At 38.8% G+C, this 21434-nt stretch overlaps 1 protein-coding gene across 3 annotated transcripts in view; it reads left to right on the forward strand.

Moving 5' to 3' along the window:
• LOC105213295 (uncharacterized) overlaps positions 1-21434 on the forward strand; it is a 266273-nt gene that overhangs the window by 82687 nt on the left and 162152 nt on the right. For all 3 annotated transcript variants that reach the window (XM_054225386.1, XM_054225387.1, XM_011186008.3), the window contains one exon: positions 295-370. The gene's annotated coding sequence lies outside the window, so the exon portion shown is untranslated. The remainder of the gene's footprint in view (positions 1-294; positions 371-21434) is intronic.

Here is a 21434-nt window from a genome sequence, read left to right on the forward strand (position 1 = left end):
AATAGTGTATCGAAGGTGAAGGAAATCTGAAATAGTTTCCTATGGAATAACCGATATGTATCCTTATTTCCAGACTATCATCCGTTTCATTATTTTTAAATGAGTTCTCTTAGGAATAAAGAACTTTAAATCGCAATTCCCATAATATAGTACATATAATAATTAGTAAAGTATAATACGGAAACCTTTGACAAGCAAAATAGTAGACCGAAATTAAGGATTTTTTGCAAACAATATTTTTTTAGAAATTATTCAATTATTAACTGTAATTATTATTCTTTTCTTTTCTTACAGATCTCGGCAGCAGACAGCAGATATTGCAAAAGACTTTGAATTATTGTGGCACTTCTCTTATTGCCACCTGTCATTGGTAAGTACATTTTATTACAGATTTTTATTAATATCGAGTGTCGTCTACAGAGTCTTGATTTAAACAACACTTTTTGATTACCTGATGACAGCGCTGTTTCACAAGTTCAGTTAGTTCGTAAACAAGTTAAAATTTAACAAAAGGAAAAATTATACCTATATCATATGTCACTCTGACCCCAAAAAACATATACGCTCAAAGCTCTCTCAGGCTCGTCTTCAAAATTGTCTTGCCATAATACCTTCACTCAATGGATCATTTCATTATTTACCTCTTAGTATTGGTGTTTGACTTTACTATATTGAACTATGCTCCTAAATGTTGGCAACGTTTAATTTTTGTTGCTTATTTTTCCTTCAGTTTGGTTGTTATTGTCTGAAAATATACATGTGTACAGACAAATAGGAATCATTTTAAGTATATCACCTTCTTAGTAATCCTTTCTGTCAACTCATCGCTCATTTTTCATACTCAGTAGTCTCGCAAATTCGAATGTAGGTACCAATTTCCTGCTGACCACACTTGACCGCTCCATATTCCAGGTGTTGTCGCTTGATTTTGATGAATTTCGGTCAACCTTTTTGGTGCAAAGCAATATTTGGCCATTTGTTTTAATCTTTCTATTGCTGTGCTGTGCTTGTGTTGTTGTAGCTCTTGCTGTTGTAGTGTAGAAAAGTTTTGTTAAGGTGGCTAACTCTGCAACCAGGTCAGACGTTCATTTATTTGCTAGGATTTTGCCTGCATTTGAAAGCATTCAACGAACCGTTCATGCATTTGCTCCTATGTCTCTGTTGGCTTTACTAACACATGCATGTAAACGCATATGTGTGAGCGCCTGTGTATATGCATCTATATATACATATATAAATATATTTGTTGCAGTAAGCTAGTCACTTTGGCTTTTAGTTTAGTTAGTTAGCACGGGCGTACAATGAGTAAATAGATCTTTCAGTTTTCATATAATACTTGAACACACACACACACGCACGAGCAAAGGCACACACATACAGACACATAGTATTTGTTTCTTTGAATTCGACACTGGTGTTGATCTACTTTTGTGCTTGTGTGGCTTAGTTTTGGGTTGTGTGTGTGTGGGTATTTATATAAATATATATATATATATATATATATATGAGCATGGGAGCATGTGTTCGTGTGTTTGTGCAAATTTTATTTTGATGTGGCCATCAGTGTGCCCTCAATATCCAATCAATGGCTCAAAAAGCTTTTGTTTCGTTAAATTGATTGAATTGTCTCTGTTACGTTGCCTGCTGCAATATTCACATAAACAACGAAACGCACTATTTTACTCGCCGTAGATATAAAATTAAAAGTAAAAATATCCAACAACCAACTAGTTAACACAAATAAAATAAAATAAAATTGGAAAAAAAATATGCAAACCATTCTGCATTTGATAAAATCTAAACAATTGAAATGTGTCTGCTATATGCCTTTGGTCACTTGTGTGGAAAATGCCAAGCTTTTAGCAAAGACTTAAATGCATGTTAAATTGAATTCAATTGGTTGTGGAAATAAGCACCGGCGTTTGTGAGTCAGGGTGCAAATTATTTTGAAAAAAAAAATCAAAAAGCGATTCGCTTGCAGAGAAAGTTTGTTTGATTTAAAATGCAATCGGTTTGAAGAGATGGAAAGTGGTAGATAATAAATTATAAAATAAAGCGTTTGGTATGGAATGAAAGCTGTTTAACAACTTTTCTCTATTTTAATTGAAGATATAATATACATATTTCCAACGCAAACGACACCAACGAAAGATAGTATTAATAAAAAACAAAAAATTGTGACACATGAAATGACCTTCCGGTGTTATGTATAGGGTAAAGAGAGGATGATTTATTTGTTTGATTAAAATTTTTTACACTAAAATGTGTCTCATCATATTCAAGGGGTCAATTATCATATTCTAGGAATAACATATTAGTTTTCAAAAGCTGAAGGACGACATTTAAACTGTTATTTTCTTAGAATAATGACAATTTTCGGAAACCGTTTTATTTTAGAGAGATTCCTTTTCATTAATTTGTCTAAAATGAAATTTTCAAACAGGTGACAACTCATCTGAAAGATATGACTAGCATAAATCTTGTTTAGTTCCCAACATTTCTCTTTCCGTAATTCTTTGGTTCTATCACATCAAATGGATACAAATTTAATGAAACTGTTTGATTTGTTTGGTTGAAACTATGCACGACCTGCACCGAAGAAATATTTGAAAGTATTTTAAATCGGTACAGTAAATCACTTTGGTGGTACGGAGTTTGAGTAACCGAATTCGGATGATTCGGACTCCAAATATAAAATTATTTAATTTTAAAATATGAAGATTTTGAACTATACAACTTGGTTTCAGATATCCCTTACTCATCAATAAGTTGAATCCTCAGTTATTGTACATTATGAAAATACTTATAACTTCATTGCATCCAAAGCCTAAGCTTATTATAGCCTTTTCACACAGGAGCCAATTGATCAATTAACTGGCATTTGTTCGATTAAAACGCTGATTGAGATCGATTTACCTTACAAAATGAATGTCTACTTTCATTTTTAATTGAATTTTAATCGACTTGAAAATTAAATGCAACTATGCGACAAAGACCGTATTTGTATTATACATACGTTCTTTCCCTGGGAGTAGATATCGCTGCTAAAAAATAGCAATCAGTTGATGAAACTTACCAACTTCTTATGAAAAGCAAAAAGCAAAGTAGCCGGCAGTGTGAAGAACAAAAACTGATTTGTTAATCAAAATTTTAATTGATCAATCAATATGGCTGTGTGAAAAGGCTATTACCTATCAAATTTTAAAATGAAAGGGATATGAAGGCTCGATATTGTAATGTTTAAAAAATGAAACGGAAGAAGTGTAGAAGTAAGCTCGTCTTTCTGCTCTAAATGAGTGGAATTGGAAATAAAAATAAGATATAAATGGTATCACAAAATGGAAGAATTGTTGCTATAATATCAAGTTATAAATAGCATCAAGTTCGATCTAGAAAAAATCCAATAATTCATATAATGTGAAGAACTTGTGCCCCCGGAGATTATAACATTCAGATAAAATTTAGAAAGTTATAGACCTGTTTCTTCAATAGTTTGATACGATTTTATATGTGATAAATGTAAGTGTAAATATGTGACTGTCAACGGGATCTTACATTAATATAGGTGGTTCTCGCTTGATCTCCCAAACAAATGAGTTAATAAAATTGGAACTCAACATATAAAAAATAATCCTATTCGCTACTGGACAGGTTTAAAGCACATTAGGTTCACGAAATGAAACTAACCCTAATTGCGAATTTTTACCCATTTATTTGAAAACCCACTCGAATTCCGCATTATTATTGAAGGGAAAATTAAAAAATAACATTTTAATTACAACGAAAGCAAATTGCTTGTTGCCACAAAGTACCGTACCGTGTGGCTTCCTGCTGTCTTTTCTGCTGTTGACTGCCGGCCAATCGCCTTTAACCAACTGTTAATTAGCTGTGGTAAAAGTTGATAGACAAAATGAGCAGGTGCAAACAACAACAGCAACAACACAAAAAAGCGCAGGCAAGTGGAAAATGAAGTTGAACAACAAACACACAAAGGGGACGCACACACAGAGAGACACTCAAGTAGATGTGGGGCACACACACACACGGAATTTATAATATTTTCGCAACGGGACCTTTGACTTCTTAGCGCCACAAATGATATTACGAATACAACAAATTAACCCATTGAGAGTCTCATTAGAAATTCTTCTCAAAAAATAAAACTTGAACAACAACAACTTGCCACGACAAAACTTTCTCATTCCACATTGGCGGGTGTAAAGCAAATGGAGCTCGGGTGTTGCCAATTACCTAGAGTCACTTGCAACTTAACGAGTAAGTAGCTCAAATTGCCAGTAGATCGAGTAGCGAGTGGCATGCAGGGTTGCTTAGCATAAAGCGTTGCTCCAAATTAACTTATATGACATTATTGTTGTTTTTGTTATGGTTAACTAGCTGGCTTGGCATGGCATTGTTGGCAGGTGTTTGTGCAACATTAGCACGTTGCATGTTAGTGTCTATTTGTCTATTTCACTTCATGCTTCGAGCTGATTAAAAGCATGTGGCAACAAAGCGGAAAAGCACAACACAAGGAAGACGAGTGAAAAATAAGCAGGGGGCAGTGAGCGGCGGAGGGGACATCGAGCAAGCAATGACAGTTAGAGGTGTAATAACAACAGCAATAACAACAACATTGCTCTAAAACACGACAACAAAGGTGACAATTGTAAGCAGCAAATTGCAAGTGGCATACACACACACACATGTGGCAAGCAGACACATACATGGAAGGATAAATGCAACAACAACAGCTTGTTTTTATATATATACACTGATGTTAAGCCAAATGAGCGCCACAAAGGACAACTAGCCAAATGGTTGAGGGCAACTACAAAGTAGCAACAACAATACTGAAAATTACAGCAACAATGTTGTCGAACAATGTATACAGCATTGCCGCCAGCCATCATTGGACAAATGAGTAGAAAACACGCGAATTTTGCAGCAAAATCTCAGTTGGTGAGAGGGAGGATGCGGGTAAAGAAGACTACGAGTTATAAGGGGATCAACGAAAGCGATGAAAGCTGCTGAATGACAGACAAATGACACTACTTTCGTTGCAAGCGCAATTCATTCATTTGTTGTTATTGCTATTGTTATTATTGCAACATACACTTCATTGCTCACGTTGCTTTTGTTGTTGTTGGTTGATTGCTGATGTTGTTGTTGCTGATTGTTATTGTTGCTGGTACTGGTGCTGGCTGACTGGTGCTGTTATTGTCAGCACCGTTGGGGTGCTTTGCTTTTATTGTTTATATTTGTATATTTATTGCGTTGCCACACTGATTGCAACATGGACAGGTTGCACGTTGTACACGTGTATATATATTTAACGGTATATAAATATATACATTATATATGTACATGAATAAGTCACATGCACATAAATATGTATATGTGTGTATGTGTGCGACAGTTATTTGTCGTCCTGTCGTGACTGTTGCCATTCTTTAGTTGAATTTCTTTTCACTTTTTATTGCATTGTTTTTGTTGCTGCAATTTCTGCGCTACATATAGTCATTATGCGCTTTGTTACCGTTGTTGCAACATCAATGAACATCATGGCTGGGCGAACGATTGCGCGCATCCTCTTGTTGTTGAAATTAATGGCGAATGACATAATTCGCGTTGCCAACACAATGCCGACAGCAATAATAATGACAGAGAACACACACACAAACAGCAACAACAACAAGCGCAATACTATAAACAACACAAACAAATTACAGTACATGTAAACAATACTAACCGTATTAACAATGAGCAACGCTTTAAAACAATGATGCTGTGGCGACATGAATGGCGTCGCTGCTGACAGTAAGATCGTACGGTCGATTGATCATCTGTAGAGTTGCAATATGGGTGTTCGAAATAGTGGTGGATTAGGTGAAGTGGTTCGATTTTTGTACGAAACTGTGTTTATTTTGTCAGAAATTGTCCATTTTGAAATATTCTTTGTAACTCAGAGCCCTCAAGTTCCAGCTAATCAGCTATGTTACATGTTTCATAGAAACTATTTTGTTCCGAAAGTGTTTTCTTGCTTAAGTTGACTGAAAGTCGTTACTAAAAAGGATCAAATCTATATTATTTCTAAGAGAGTTCTTAAGTGAAGTCTGTAGTAAGATCGATAATTCGTTATTTTCTCTGACTATCTTTTCGCAAATTTCTTGACATTAGGCCTTTAAAATAATAAAAAAATGTACAATGTTTCCTCAACATTGTGAAACTTGTGTGTGTGGGTTTTGTAAATCTTGAGAGACCGAACATGGAACATAAATTATCTTTCATCTCTGGAACCACTTATAACGGAGATTATTGTATGATAACTGGTTCTATCGTATGGAAATTCATTCCTTTTTCTATTCCAACAGGCATCTTTAGGGATGACAAAGGATCTAACGAATCTGGAAAGAACCTGTTATATCAGTTTAGACACTTGTGTTCACTTTTCGGACCTGGGATACCTCTAGTGGTCTTAAATATCCTAGGGAGAATTATTGGTTTTGGTTCATCGGAGAATCTTCCACTTTAATCATACCATTCTAATGTTATAGCTCGAATTTCAAATTTTTTTTATCTTTATTCGTCTGTATTAACTTGACATATTTTTTAATATTCTTTGCAGTATTAAATTTTTCTGTAGGTGGCAACACCACAACAAAAAGTGTCTAAGATAAAAATAGTCCATAAATTTTTCGTTGCATTCCTTTACTGGTTTGTCTAAACCTATTATAGTTCCTTAAAAGTCCGATTTCAATATAGATCGAACCACTTCAGGTCTCCAAATAAGGAAATTACCTCTTACTGGTATTTATCATGTCAAGTTAAGAAGTATCTATGTGGAAGATGGTTTCGTAGCACATCCCCAAACTCGAATTTCTCATTTTCTCATACCACTCAAACTCGAAGTCAATTCTCTAACTATTAAGTGTTTCAAGATTCTGTTGAACAAGTTTTTGTAACCCGACTAATTTTCCCGGAAAAGTTACAAAGTAACTTATCTCATATGAGATGTGTTTGCTAGTGAACTTTAAGATATATAAAGAAGTCTTAGCTGGTAGCATAAATCCTAAAGCAAAGTTGATTAAATTTCCAAGAAAATAAAATAAACTAATCTGGTCTCTGGTATCACTAGTAGTAGCCCCCTCCAACCTATGAACTATGAAGCCATTTCGTGCGAAGGCTCAATCAAGAATAACAATTATGCATGGAAGCAGTCAGAAGGAATTCCGCAACGCCAATACAATGAAGCGCCAGCAAGTTAGTGTAGTGTGAATAAAACAAAAGAGATACAAACTAAAAAAAAGATTTACGAGACACAGGATGACACGAATTGGCAAACACATCACACATCATGAACGTGGCCACATGCTGATGGCCATTGACCAGCGATCACTGTAACCAAACCAAAGAACAATTCATATATGTATGAGTGAGGGGGCGACAGGACGAGATGAGAGGCGCATTAAGGCGTCATTCAATGTTGTTGGTTGGCGCCTCAGTTAAGCGTCGGTGGTCACGCCTGCACTGAATTGGCGGAAAAAACGGAACAAATAAATACACAAAAACACACACAGATACACAGAGAGAGAGACAAACTTACATAAGAATAAACTAAATAACAGACAAGTGCAAATAAATAGTATTCAATAAAAAAATCGCAACAAAAGAAAATTAAACAAATCAAGCGAAGCGCTTGGCAAACGACAGTTGCAACAATAACACCAACAGACAGATTTGCCAATAAAATCGAGGCATTTAAAGCGAACACGTCGAGCAATACAACAAATAATAAATAACTAACAAATAGAAGTAACGGTATAAAACAAAGTGAAACACACAGAGAGAGCGTAAAAATAGAACGCAAAAAAAAAAAAATCGGTGGAAAAAATGTGCGCTGAGGCAAGCAAATAAAGCGCTCAGCTAAGTAAATAAATTTGCAATTTGAACGAATTGATATGGCAACGCCAACACAAACGTTGGCTGTGGCGGCCGACTGACTGACGGAAGCGCCGATTGACCAGTCGGACAGTCAGCTGTGTGGTTGGAGGCAATCTAGCGCCTATGTGTAGGTGTGGTTGTTGTTGTTTTTTTGTGTGCCGACTGAATGGCTGTATGGATGAATGGTTCAGCGCATAGCTGAGCGATTTGGAATGCTTACGGGGAATGCGGCTGGCGCTGTGGCCGCGCGCTTTGTCAGTTGTCGCCATCGCAATGCAACAAAAACGACAGCAGCGCGCGGCAAACTAGTAAATAACCGCAATGCATTTGCTACACCTAACGGATAACGGATCAATAACCGAAAAAGTGTTAAAAAGAAATTGGAAAATTTTGTGCAATTCGCAACGCGTGGCGTAGTTGGTACAATCAAGAACAACAAAAATAATAAAAACATGTATTTTTATTGTTGTTGTATTTATTTGTTGTTGCATTTGTTTAATTTATTTTAACACTGACGAATTTTGAATTTTTTGGCAAATAACTTTTGATTAAGCGATTGCCGCATGTAGTCGCTCTGTGCTTTTTTTCGATTTTTGCTTATGTTTGTGTTTGTGCTGTGGTATGTGTTTAAATTTATTAAAATGTATCTATTGTGTATTTATTTTGCGGAATATGCAATTCGAAAAATCCTTAATTAAAACGACTACACATATTGTCATACGCACGAATGATTTTTGCTTAATAATATTTACCAAATATCTTTGTTGCATGTGTGCAAACACACGCACATATAATCGTGTTCATGTATACTCACATGAGTAAAAATATGACACATTTATATATTTTGTTTGCTTTTAGAGTTTTTTTGTATAAATATTGCTCTATTTAGGTGTATGCAGCTTTTCGTTGGCCACAAAGCAAATACACGAGAGGAGAGAGAGAGTTTAATAAAGGGTAGAGAGTGTTTGTAGAACATATTTTATAAATATTTTCTGTGTTAAAGTGTTAAAAGACAAAAGTGTTAACCAGTATATTGAAAGGTATTGTACGAGGTCTATATGATTTTGTAGGTGACAAGCTTAATTAGCATAATCGGTATTGAAAGACAGAAAAGGTCAATATTTATCTTCTAACCATATTGTCTTCAAGGAAATGGACATTAAATTTCTTCTCGATGCCTTGCATATTAATTCATGGCGGAGTTCCTATTACGCGACATAAAAGGAATACGGAGATACATATATGAGGAATCCTTAAAAAGTAACGAAAATTTTTATTTTTTGAAAAAAATATTTATTCATCTGTTCATATTAATTTTGTAGCCTTTAAAATAGTCCCAATTTAATATTATGAACTTATGTCAGCGCTTCTTTCAATCGTCGAAACACTTCTCCATTTTTGGTATAGAATGTGTCTCCTTCAGTGATTTCTCGTATGCTTGTTGAACGACGGCTCTTTATGGTTCTTTTAATCTTAGGAAAAAGTCACACGGAGTCATGTCATGTCATGTGAATATGAAGGTTGGGGCATTGTTACAGTATTACTTTTAACAAACGAAAATCGCCAAGCTCAAGCCAAGAACACGCTCATCCATTATGGATTTCATTCCCTTTTCGAGAAGAGATACAGAGCTCGTATCTGGCAATATTATACATCTTTGAAAGGTATTGATATAACCTACAAACGAAGCTATGCATGATTAGCTTGGTTATTGCGTTCAACAGTCTATAACTGTGTAAACATGGAGTTCACTTACGCCGAAATACGAGATACGCGTTATTTTAAAGTTTTCCTCGTTAAATGCAAGTCCGCTAGAGAAACATTCCGTGAGATTAATGGTGCTTTGGGGGATGATGCGCTATCACCTCGAACTGCGGAGGAATGGTTTCGACGATTCAGAGCGGGTGAAAACGACACCATGGATAAGCCAGCCGGCGGAAGACCTGCGACGAATACGAGTTAGACCGGCATGTGGCATCTCGTGACATCGCCCATTTTAAACCATCTGCAGAAGGCTGGATACACAAAAAAGCTTGATGTTTGGGGGCCGCATGATTTGACGCAAAACAATATCAAGCGAAAACGGTCGTGGTAGAAGGCCGATGAATCGTCTCAAAAAGTTGCCAAGCCGAGATTGACGGTCAGGAAGGTTTTGCTGTGTGTTTGGTGGGAATGGAAGGGAATCATCCACTATGAGCTGCACCCATATGGCCAGACGCTTACTTCTACCATCTACTATGAACAACTGGACCGCTTAAAGCAGGCGATCGACAAGAAGCATCCAGAATTGGCCAACAGGAAGTGTGTAGTGCTCCACCAGCACAACGCCAGACCACACACTTCGTTGATGACTCGTCAGCAGTTACGGGAGCTCGGATGGGAGATTTTATCGCATCCATCATATAGCCCGGACATAGCGCCAGGTGATTACCACCTGTTTCTGTACATGGCGAACGCCCTTGGTGGTGTAAAGTTGAACTCAAATGAGGTTTGTGAAAATGGGTGTCCGAGTTCTGCGCAAATAAGGGGGGGGGCGCTTCTACGAAGGGGGTATTATGAAGTTGCCGTATAAATGGAAACAGATTGTCGAACGAAACGGCACATATTTGAAGTAAAGCCGATCACTGTAGTGAAGCTTTTTTCGACTTTGTCTCGTCCAAAACAATGCTACCTATACCTTTTGGAAGGTACACACGCTCACCATACTTCCTGTTTTTGATTATACCAGTTTATGCCATTTATACCAGTCGTTAGTTCGATTCGCTACACTCTAGGCTTGTTCATTTTGAACTCATGTTCTGTGGCCATTTTATTACATCCTTTTCCAATTAATATTTTGTGAATTATGACTCTATTTCGCAAACAAGCTACCATTGCAACGCTGCGAGCAATTATTATTTATTTAAAAGCGAGCAATTTAATTAAGTGAGCCTAAAAACATACTACAAATGCGTGCAAACAATAATTCAATGGATTTCGCGAAATCTTTAATAATTAAAATCGTGTAGTTTTGAATGTGGCAAGTCACAAAATGCCAACGCAGCGAGCTGCCACATGAATATGTAAATATAATGCAAACGCAAAATTAAAGCTGCGAACCCGCTCACACACATACACAATTATTTATTGAGCGTTTAAAATTAATTAAAATCACAACGCATTGGCATTTGACTTTTGGCCGTCCGTCCGTTTGTCCGATGGCGCACCTGACCAATTGAATGTTCGTTTGTTTTGTTGTTTGCTTGTTTATCTATGTCTGTGTGGCCGCACAATCGCGATGCACAATCGACAATTGCATTGCAAAATGCGGCGCTAATCTGCTCATTGATGCAACGTCAACCGCAATAGCCGCCGGACGTGCAACATCATGCCACTGCCATGCATGCGTGCCACGCAGAAATGCAACAACTGAAATAGTTTACATAAAATTTAATAAATAAAAAATACATATATATGCATGTGGCAAGTTGTAATTGCATTGTTGCAACATTTGTTGCATGCAACAAATAGTTCATGTAAGCGCGCATATTATATATTTGGCATATAAGTAGGTGTGTTTTGTGCTTAAAAGCTTACACGCACAAACACCAAATAACAACAACATATACCAACAACAACACTCACCACTAAAATATATATGCAGTTGCGGTGTCCAAGTGTGTGCTCGCATGTATTTGCAATTGTTGGCCCATAAGTTGCCACCGAAATGCGCGTATGTGGCAAGGCGGCACATAAATAAATTATTAGCCCGTACGCTGTTCGACATTGGCTTGGACGCTGGCTTTCAATTGTAGGTGTGTGTTCGGTGTGGTGGTTGCGGTTCAGCGTTGCCACGGAATTATTGTAGAAATTGCGGATTTGTGTGGCATAACACAGCAACAACAACTGCAAACAAACAAACAGTAATAATAATATTAATAAAACTCGCGTAATGCGCAAATATGCTGCGCTATGCTTATATGTATGCTTGTTTGTATTGACTTTTATGGAGAGCGTTGCAACAATGCCAGAACTGCATGCCACACTGCGCTTAATAATCTGTTGCAAAGCACTTTAAACTCTGCAATTTAGCAAGGCAATTTTTGTGCATATTCAGTGCAAATCTAAGCGCGGATTTTACAGTTAAGCGCGAGCTTTTAATCGACGATTTTATTGTATAACAGTTGCTCGTGATATTATCTGCAGGTGTATGTGTGTGATTTAAAGTAATCAGGTAGTGAAATTGAGTCAGCCGCTTTGTTTCATGTTTGAAAAATTTTTGGTGTTTTTTTTTAATGAGACATTTGTGGTGTTGTTTTTGTAAATTCGGCTGTGGTTTCATCCATAAATTATATGTGAAATAATTACTTCGTAAAAGCAGATGCTTCTAATACTCGGATATGAATTTTCGTAGCATTGTTTGATCTTACATTAGATCGTCTGACCTTTTCCCAGCAATTAACTGCACTTCGCGACATTATAATGACGACAACGACTCATGTCCTCATATTTAATAGTACGTGTTAATCCACAAAAGGGAGACCCCACAATTACCGTGGGATAAGCTTCCACAATATCTCATATATGGTCCTATCGGGCGTACTGTGTGAATGACTAAAGCCCAACGCCAAAAGACTGATTGGATTTTATCAGTGTGACTTTAGACCTGGAAAATCAATAAAGGACCAGTTAATCTCCGTGCGCCAAATCTTAGAAAAGACCCGTGAAAAGAGTATAGATACACATCACCTCTTTGTCCATTTGAACGTTGCTTTCGACAGCACAAAAAAGAGCTTCCTCTGTGCCGCTATGTCTGAATTTGGTATCCCCGCAAAACTAATACGGCTGTGTAAGCTGACGTTGAGCAACACCAAAAGCTCCGTCATGATTGGGAAGGACCTCTCCGAGCCGTTCCATATCAAACGAGGTTTCAGACAAGGTGACTCACTATCGTGCGACTTCTTTAACCTGATGCTGGAAAAAATTATAAGAGCTGCAGAGCTAAACCGAGAAGGTACAATCTTCTACAAGAGTGTACAGCTCCTGGCGTACGCCGATGATATTGATATCATCGGAAGCAACAACCGCGCCGTTTGTTCTGCTTTTTCCCGCATGGATAAGGAGGCGAAGCGAATGGGTCTGGAGGTGAATGAGGACAAGACGTCTGCTGTCTGCTGGAATCTGGAATCTGGTACTACAGAAAAATGTATGGTCCTTTGAAAATTGGCAACGGCGAATACCGCAGACGATGCAACGATGTGCTGTATGAGCTATACGACGATAATGACATAGTTCAGCGAATAAAAGACAGCGGCTACGCTGACTAGGACTTGCTGTCCCAATGGATGAAAGCACTCCAGCTTTGAAAGTGTTCGATGAGGTACCCGCTGGAGGAAGCCGCGGAAGAGGACGACCTCCTCCACTCCGTTGGAAGGACCAAGTGGAAAGTGACCTGGCTTCATCACTTGGTATTTTTTTGTTGCTGGAGCAGCATCAGATATTAACATTTTTTGCTATATGGACGCAAACGACATGGATTCATAGTAGTATGGCGATTTTACACTTTGTTTTTGTTTTTCGGCTACTCAGGTAAATTGAGATATTACACTGACCAAATTATAAGAGATATAAAGCAATTTCTTGCCGTTAATAAGATTTCGATGGACATATATATTTCAACTCACTGGATTTGATTCGATTATTTTCGAAATCTCTCCCTATAGTAATTTCAAACAAATTAAATTTGTTTCTACAATACTCAAATATACAAGATCTTGATATTCCTATGGTAAAGAAGGAAATAGAGGACAGCAGAAAGAAATATATTTCAAAACTTCTTGAACATCCAAACCAATTGGAAAATGCCTTGGTACCTTCCTGCAATCAAACACGTTTAAAAAGAAGAGATCTACCTGCCTACTAAAGAGCAACGTTCTACCAAAAAGCTCAAACACGTTCTGAGCTTACTTAGTTATAAATAGATTTAAGATTTTATTACTTATTGTTGGGCTTTAAACAAAGCAATTCAATAAATTAAGAAATATTGAAACAAAAGAACTGTTGTTGTTTGATGATAGTAATAGTATTTGGCAAAAAAATAATACAAAGTGTCTAGATCAATAAGTAGCGGAGCAATTGGATCCATAAGTCCATGAAAATTGTAAAAAAATAATTTTGAGCTTTACATTTTTTTTCCAACTTTTTTCCTTAGTAATGAGTATTTCGCCTGATTGATATACTCCATCGGGTTCACCTAACAAAATGGCGAATAAGAATATATACGATAATACCGCTGTGAATATAATTTGATTGGTACAAAACCATAAAACACAGCTGTATACATAACTCACCAAAACATTTATACAAATTCATGGACATATAAATATATACAAGTCACACAAACACATACAAACACACCGTTGTCGAAATTAAAAATTCAATAAAAGCGTTGCGCGCATTTTACGCATTTGCACATTCGCCATAACCCTGAGGTAAGTAAATAAATAACAAATAAATTGAGAGTGAAATATATATGAGGAGAGGAGAGAGAGAGAGACAAACGCGAACACGCCGTCACGCAGAAATGTTGGAAAATGTTCAGAAATGCGGCAAAATGCCCACAAAGGAGCACTTAAGTCAATGTTTTCGTTTGTTGTGGCACAAATGCGAAACGTAAATACGCAAAATGGCACAAGCAACAACAACAACAGCAAACACAAAAACCTAAAGCATCAACAGCAGCATGAGGTTGACGGCGAAAAAAAAAACAAAGAAAGTGAATTAAAAAATGTACCTTGGAAATGTTGGGAATAAAATACATCAACGGGCCACCAACTGAACGGAGAATGAAAAATGAAAATTTCCACCAACACCACCATCAACAGGAGCAACAACAACAATCATAATTACAAAAGTAGCCGCAAACGAATATCAAAAGTTGAGATCGCCAAAGCCGTGACTGCCACATTAAAGTGCCAGTGGCAAGTAGCAAACGGTAAACAGCGGTGAGTGGCATGCAACAAAGAGTCCAACAAAAAGAAAAAAGCGCAACTGCAAAAATGTTTTAATAAAAATGTCATGACTGCTGCTGCACACGCAGCAAACTGACAGGCAGTAGAAAGCGACGCGGCAGCGCGGCACCAAAATTATAATTCGAAGGAAAAAAGAATAACGCAAGTCATAGTGACTGAGACAGGCGTCACAGAGCGCGGCGCGCATCCACAACATGAGCGTCAGCGTCAGCAATTCTGTGAAGCCTGCCTTACACAATAAATATACTGCGCGAGGTCATGCAGCAACCTGGCGGTGTGGTAACGCAAAGCGACCATTACGCGCTGGCTGTCAGTTGTCGCCGCGCTGTCGCTGCCACTGTTACTACAAGCAAACACACGCGCGCCATTGCAGGCAGCACTGTTGATGTGTTTATGATGAAGCATGGCACTTTGTGGCTGACATCCAGGCAGGCGAACTGCGCGACCGCCTGTAAAACGCGTACTAAAGCGGCGCTTCAAATATGTGTGGCACGTTCAGCGTTTTCACAGCGGCAGGGAAATTCGTTTTGAGGACTTACACACAAAGCGCGCTGTGCCACACATATTTGCTTGTGTGGCTTACGGAAAATTCCGTATTTTTATGTTCGGCCTTTTGCCGGAATTATCCGGGTAAAAAATCAACATGTAAAGATTATAATTCAGTGCAAAGCAATAAACGAGCGTAAAAATGGGCGACGTGTTGCCTGCCACAAAGCGCGCACATACACTCACAACCACACACAGTGGTGGCGGGCGAAAGCTTTAACCAACCAACCAGCTGTCGACATGTACGCTGCGCGCATATGGAATGTAGCATGGTGTGGTGCGCGTTGCACGTCATGAATAATAAGCAACCGAAATTTAAATGTTTTAATTTGATTTGATTTGTTATTTTAAGTGAAGAGATAAAAAAGATTGCGCTATCGCATCACGCGGCGCAGCGCACAAACGCCCACAGCCACCATATCGTACAGTAATCTCGAGCATATATAACCCCACACCTGGCACGCGTTCCACTTTCGTTTATCTCGCGCGCTCGTTCGCTCGCTCTGTATACGCGCGCCGCTCCAAGCGTAAAAGATAAAATTTGATTTATTGCCATGGCGCTGTGGCTGCCAAATTGGATTCGCTGTGCGTGAATTTAAATACGCGCTGTCACATCAGACCACCGCCGAATTCAGGCATCACAATCGAAATTTGTTGCACGACCGTTCAAACGCGTGATGAACGCCATTTCATTTGCTTTATCTTTCATAAATATTATTTTCGTTGTTGTCGTAGTCGATTAGTCAACAATTAGCTTGACAGCCCAACAAATTGTTCCGCAAACAGCAAATCAAATGAGAATGGAAGAGAGATGTTATCGAAGCACGTGGCGTTTAGCTTCAATTCGTTTTCAGTTGGGCTTTGGTATAAGTAAATCGGGGGTTATACTGAAATGACTTCTCGATTTGGCACAAGTGAAGCAGGAGAGTCTTGCGAACTTTCAAGATTCCAATTGAACTTTAATTTTCAGTAATCGCTCCAAGACTAAACTTATTTTTCTCAAAGCGGTAAATTGACACTGGAGCCACCTATCGGATTACTTTTTCTTGAAGCTATGAATTTGAAAAGTTTATTCTGAGAAAGTAACAACCAACTCCATTGCGAGCTGGATTGACATGAAAGATCGGATACAATCGGTGTAATTTCCCATAAAATTTTTATTTTGATGGAAAATGGTGTTCGCAGCGCCAACTATCGGCAATTGGGTTTATGCAATATATACAATATGAAATCGTTTTAATGTTATTAACGTCTGAGCTTATAATAGGTATTTACTCTCAGTTACTTAAAGGATATGAGTATGTATGAGTTCTGAAGCCTTGTAATATATCATGAGCACATCCCTAAGCCAAGCGCTTAGCGTTCTCCGATCGTCATACAAGCGCGTCAGCTAGCGGCCACTATGTATATAGTCATCAAGCGGCGCTAAGCAAGTGAAGGTCTAAATTCTCGTGTAATCCTTTTGAGACTTCTGCGCTCATCCACATCATACTTCGCATGTCCTCAGGCGTACGACACAAGTGCGAATTCATCTTGACAATTTGCGACACTTGGCAGCGCGACGGGTGGTTGGTTGGTAATGGTGCGTTGCGCGCTGTGGCATTTTGTACTTGGCTTGTCGTTAATAAGCGCGCGATTCATTTGCCAGCAAATCAGCAAGTAAAGCAGTAATGGAAAAAAACTAGTTGTAATGAGTGTGGTTGTTGTTGTGTTTCGTTTATCATACTTTTGCCGTTAGTACAACGCTGCCACTTCATCAGCCTAATCAGCAGGCGGCCAAGGCAACGACAAAAGCGACTAAGGCTTAGCGCGGCTTACAACAGCAATTTGTACGCATAAAAAAGCAACAACTACAATGACAACTTCACAGCATTTTCATTAACTTGAAGTGACATCTTCGTTGCGCCAACAGCCGTGGACGACTCTCGTCAAACCAGACGAGTGGCATGCAGGGCGTCGTAATTGCCACAGTTCGAGCGAAGTGGCGGCGCACAACTGCAGGCGCTGCTCAAGTAAAACAATAACAAACTGCAGTATGATTGCACAGTAAAAATTGAGTGTTGCAAGTATTAAAGCTAAGCTTTGCAGCGCTTAGCGCGACACATTGCAATGCGGCGCCTACTAAGCACTTGCGCACTTAAGTATCGCCGGCGGCATGAAACGAATTAAGGGCGCTTACGAGAGGGCGAGTGATAAACGCAATCAGCGCGTTGCATGGTTACGTGAATGTAGATTATATGCAACGCGTTGTAACGAGACATATTAAATGCGCAACACTGCAAAGCGCCAGATAATGTTGCAAGTGCAAGGTAAGTGGCAAGTGGCGTTGAGCGCTTTTACAAGACATATGCTTCAAAAACTGCAGAAAATTCTTACTTAACTCAATGCGCCTAACTTAACACGAACACAATACGGCGCGCTATGCTTTTTTAATTATGCAACACATGCAATATGCAACGCGCCGCAACGCTCAGTTGCCTCAAAGTGTGACCAGCACTGTAGTACAGGAGAGCGCTTCACTCGACTCTCTATTGCGCGCTGAAAATGAAAATGCCGAGAACTTTCGTTCGTTTCGTTTTTCACTTTACTTACTTTTCATAGACTTGCAACACTCAAGGGCGCGTGTTGTGTAGCAATTTGCAACTCAAGCGCGTAAAGGTGTTTGTAAGTGAGCGTTTACATTTGCTTGTGTGCCTGCGCCAGTGTCTGTGTGTTGGCAAGGAAAATCGATGTAAACTTTTGCAACAGCCAAAGGCAAAATTACTGTTGGCACTCGGCCTCAAAACTTGTTAAAACAACAACTTTTCGTAACATGCAACACACGCGCCCATCCACAGCAGAGACTTCAACCGCTTGCATGGTAGTGTGCATTTGGCGTGGAGTTGGCAACAAGCTTTGCTGGTTTGGGTCTAGCAACTGCCGCTCAATTATCAACACGCTTCGCCTAGGAACGACCTGCCTCCTGCACAGTTCTACAATTATGGCGCAGCAACTTCGACTTCAACGTCCCGCTCGGCTTTATGCGGGGCGTTGCAGCACTTGTAAGTTGCAACAACTTTTACCGCCGCCGCATCACCGCTCCCACTGTGGCACACAATCTGCTGCATTGCATTGAAAGTATTCGTAACTTAGGCCCGACTTTGCGCTCTAACGAGCTTTGAAGATCTGCACCCGGCCCTCTGCTGCGATTAGTTTTTGCCTGTGGCTGGAGTCATAGCAGCAGCAGCCCAAGTGGCACAAACTTTTCCGTCACACATATGATGGGGGTGAGGCATCATTAATATGGCTATACTTTTATTAAAGTACACCAAATGCAGGTGAAAGTTTTACTTAACGGTACTACTATGGCACTTATGTAGTGCGGGGAAAAGTGTATAAAAATATGGCAGAAGAGTGTGGTTTGCAGCACAAGCAACCGCTCGATTATCTACAGTATTTGCAAAAGTAAGTATTTGTAATATGAAAATGGCGGGTGTTGCATACATCCAGGCGTTGCACAGCGCTTTTATCGTGTTGCTGCTGCCGCTGAATCAGAAACAATTTGCCGCGGTGGATTATGAAAATTGCTTAAGAAATTAAATTGCACTTTGATGGCTAAAACCTCTTTGCCTCAACCATCGAAGCGCGCGCAAACAAATACACGGCATACCAACAACATAGTGAGACGCTCCCTTGACGCCTTGCGGTTTTGCGCTCAACCTTAGTTACTTAGTTGAGTTGAGTTGAGCTGAGTTGAGTTGAGGTGCAGCGCAGCGCCGTCGCTTTGCGGTTACACAATTCACCATTTACGAGTTGCAAATTTGCATTGGCACGTTGCGGCGGCTGCTGTGGCATGCTGTGGCTTCGTTTTGTTGCAACAACGCCGAGTGCGTCTGCAAAGAAACGTGCGGTTGCTCTCTGCTCTGCTCTGCTGCGGTAATGGTGAAACAGGTCAAAGAACCGTTTGCAACACACACATACAGACAGTTAGAAAAACATTTGCGTTTTGCGCCTCATAAAGGACCAAAGGAGCGAGAGCGCACAGAAATTACGGAAAAAAAAGTATGAAAGTAATAAATACGGGGATTGTAGGCTTTGCGCGTAGTAAATATTTGTGGTGTGCTTCACTTTGAGCCAGCAGCTTTTATGTGGCATTCGCTCTTCATTTGCACGTTACAAAACAGGAAAAAAAGCGGCGGTTGCTCTTAATGTACTCTTCTGCAGCCCTTTTCTGTCTCACTTTATTAGTGATAAATTCTGATTTATGGCTTCATTTTGTTTTTGTTTCTTTGTAATTATGTTTTATTATTATTTTTTGTTTATTTATTCTTTTTTAAAGAGTTATTCACCTTAATTATGATGTCATTAAGATTGAGTGCGCTTTGTTATCTTGTGGCTTAAGAAAGCGGTTCTTCTAAAATATAGCAGTTTTGAAAAACATTGGTATAAACTGGTAAAAGACTTGTCTAATTCTGGCCTAATCTGGCATAAATCGACGGCACTTTTTTTGTCTTATAGTGCTGAGTTGATACTATTAACCTTAAACACCTTTCAGATGTTTTAAAATGCTGATCTGGAAAGACTTGGAGGCTGATGAAACCTGGTATAAGTCTTGTATAAGTCCTTGTCAATAACGTTGAGCATTTGTGGTTGGTATTGTGTTATATAGTATCAGTCTGTTATAGTTTGGAATAGGTCTAATATAATCTGGTATAAATTGATATTCGTGAGAACACAATGTTATGTCTACGTAACTCCCTTATCAGCCGGTTTCATTGGATTGATATTCATAGTACGTTCGCATTAAAACTGGCTTTGGGTCGTCAATTGTTATCAATTGGCTAAATATTTTTGTGTTATATAACCTTGTACAGTTGATACGATCAATACTAAACGACTTTCAGATGATTCGGATAACAAAAAAAGAACTTGAGGTTAACTTGGTATAAGTATTTTATAAACTGGTATAAATTATTGTCAATCTGGTATAATGTTGTGAAGTTTAGGAAGTTGTGAACTGATATAAGTCTGATTTCCAGTTCCAAAGGACGAAAACAATTTGTAAGAAATTCTTTCAAACACTTTCAATTTCACTTACTTATTAAAACTATATAAATTTAGCTCGCCTTTAAGTCTCAATAACTTCAACCGCTAATGGACTTCAATTTTACTGCGCAACATCCCTCCTAAAACAAGCATTAATTCCAGCGCCCGCCTTACAGATATGCGCACATTTCCCTTTGTAAGCATACATATATACAGATATATATCCATTCAATTATTTTTTATTTTTCTAAGTATGAATGTGTAGATATGCGCGCCAACAATAACGCTTAGACATGATCACAAAGGAAGTTTCTCGTTTAAATGATGTTTGCTATGCTAACAACATAAATTTACGAAATTGGCCACAAATTTCGCTCTCAACAAAGCAAAGCAAATAAAACCGCAAGACCGAAAAAAAAATACAAAAAAAAATTTAAGCGAAAAATAGAAATATTGCCACTGTCAGCCACGCACACAGTCACTCACTTCCCCACTCATGAAGACCCGCATGGCAAGTCAGTCAATGCTTGGCACTGTGATGGTGCTGAGTTTGTGTGTGCGCCATCCTGGTGATGGAGTACAGTAAAGTGCCGTTAAAGTACATCACAGTTAAGTGCCAACAAACAAAATCCGGGCTGCTTACTTTTATTTACATTTATGCCGAATTATTATGCCAGAGACAATGGCGCTGTCGCTGTAGCTCAGGCTGCCACGGGCGCAGTACTCGCAGGATACCGTTGCATTGGAGCTGACGCTGATATTGTCGCTTCTCGGAGGACAGTCGCTGCTGATATGAGCGAAAGAAAGCATTGTCGTAAAACATTTTTTATTGTTCAATTAGCATAATGGGGGCACAAACACAGGCGCACGAATCAACGAACGAACGAGCGAAGCGAATGCAATGGCACAACA

This window comes from Zeugodacus cucurbitae, chromosome 2, assembly GCF_028554725.1.
Source record: "Zeugodacus cucurbitae isolate PBARC_wt_2022May chromosome 2, idZeuCucr1.2, whole genome shotgun sequence".
Lineage (NCBI taxonomy): Eukaryota > Metazoa > Arthropoda > Insecta > Diptera > Tephritidae > Zeugodacus > Zeugodacus cucurbitae.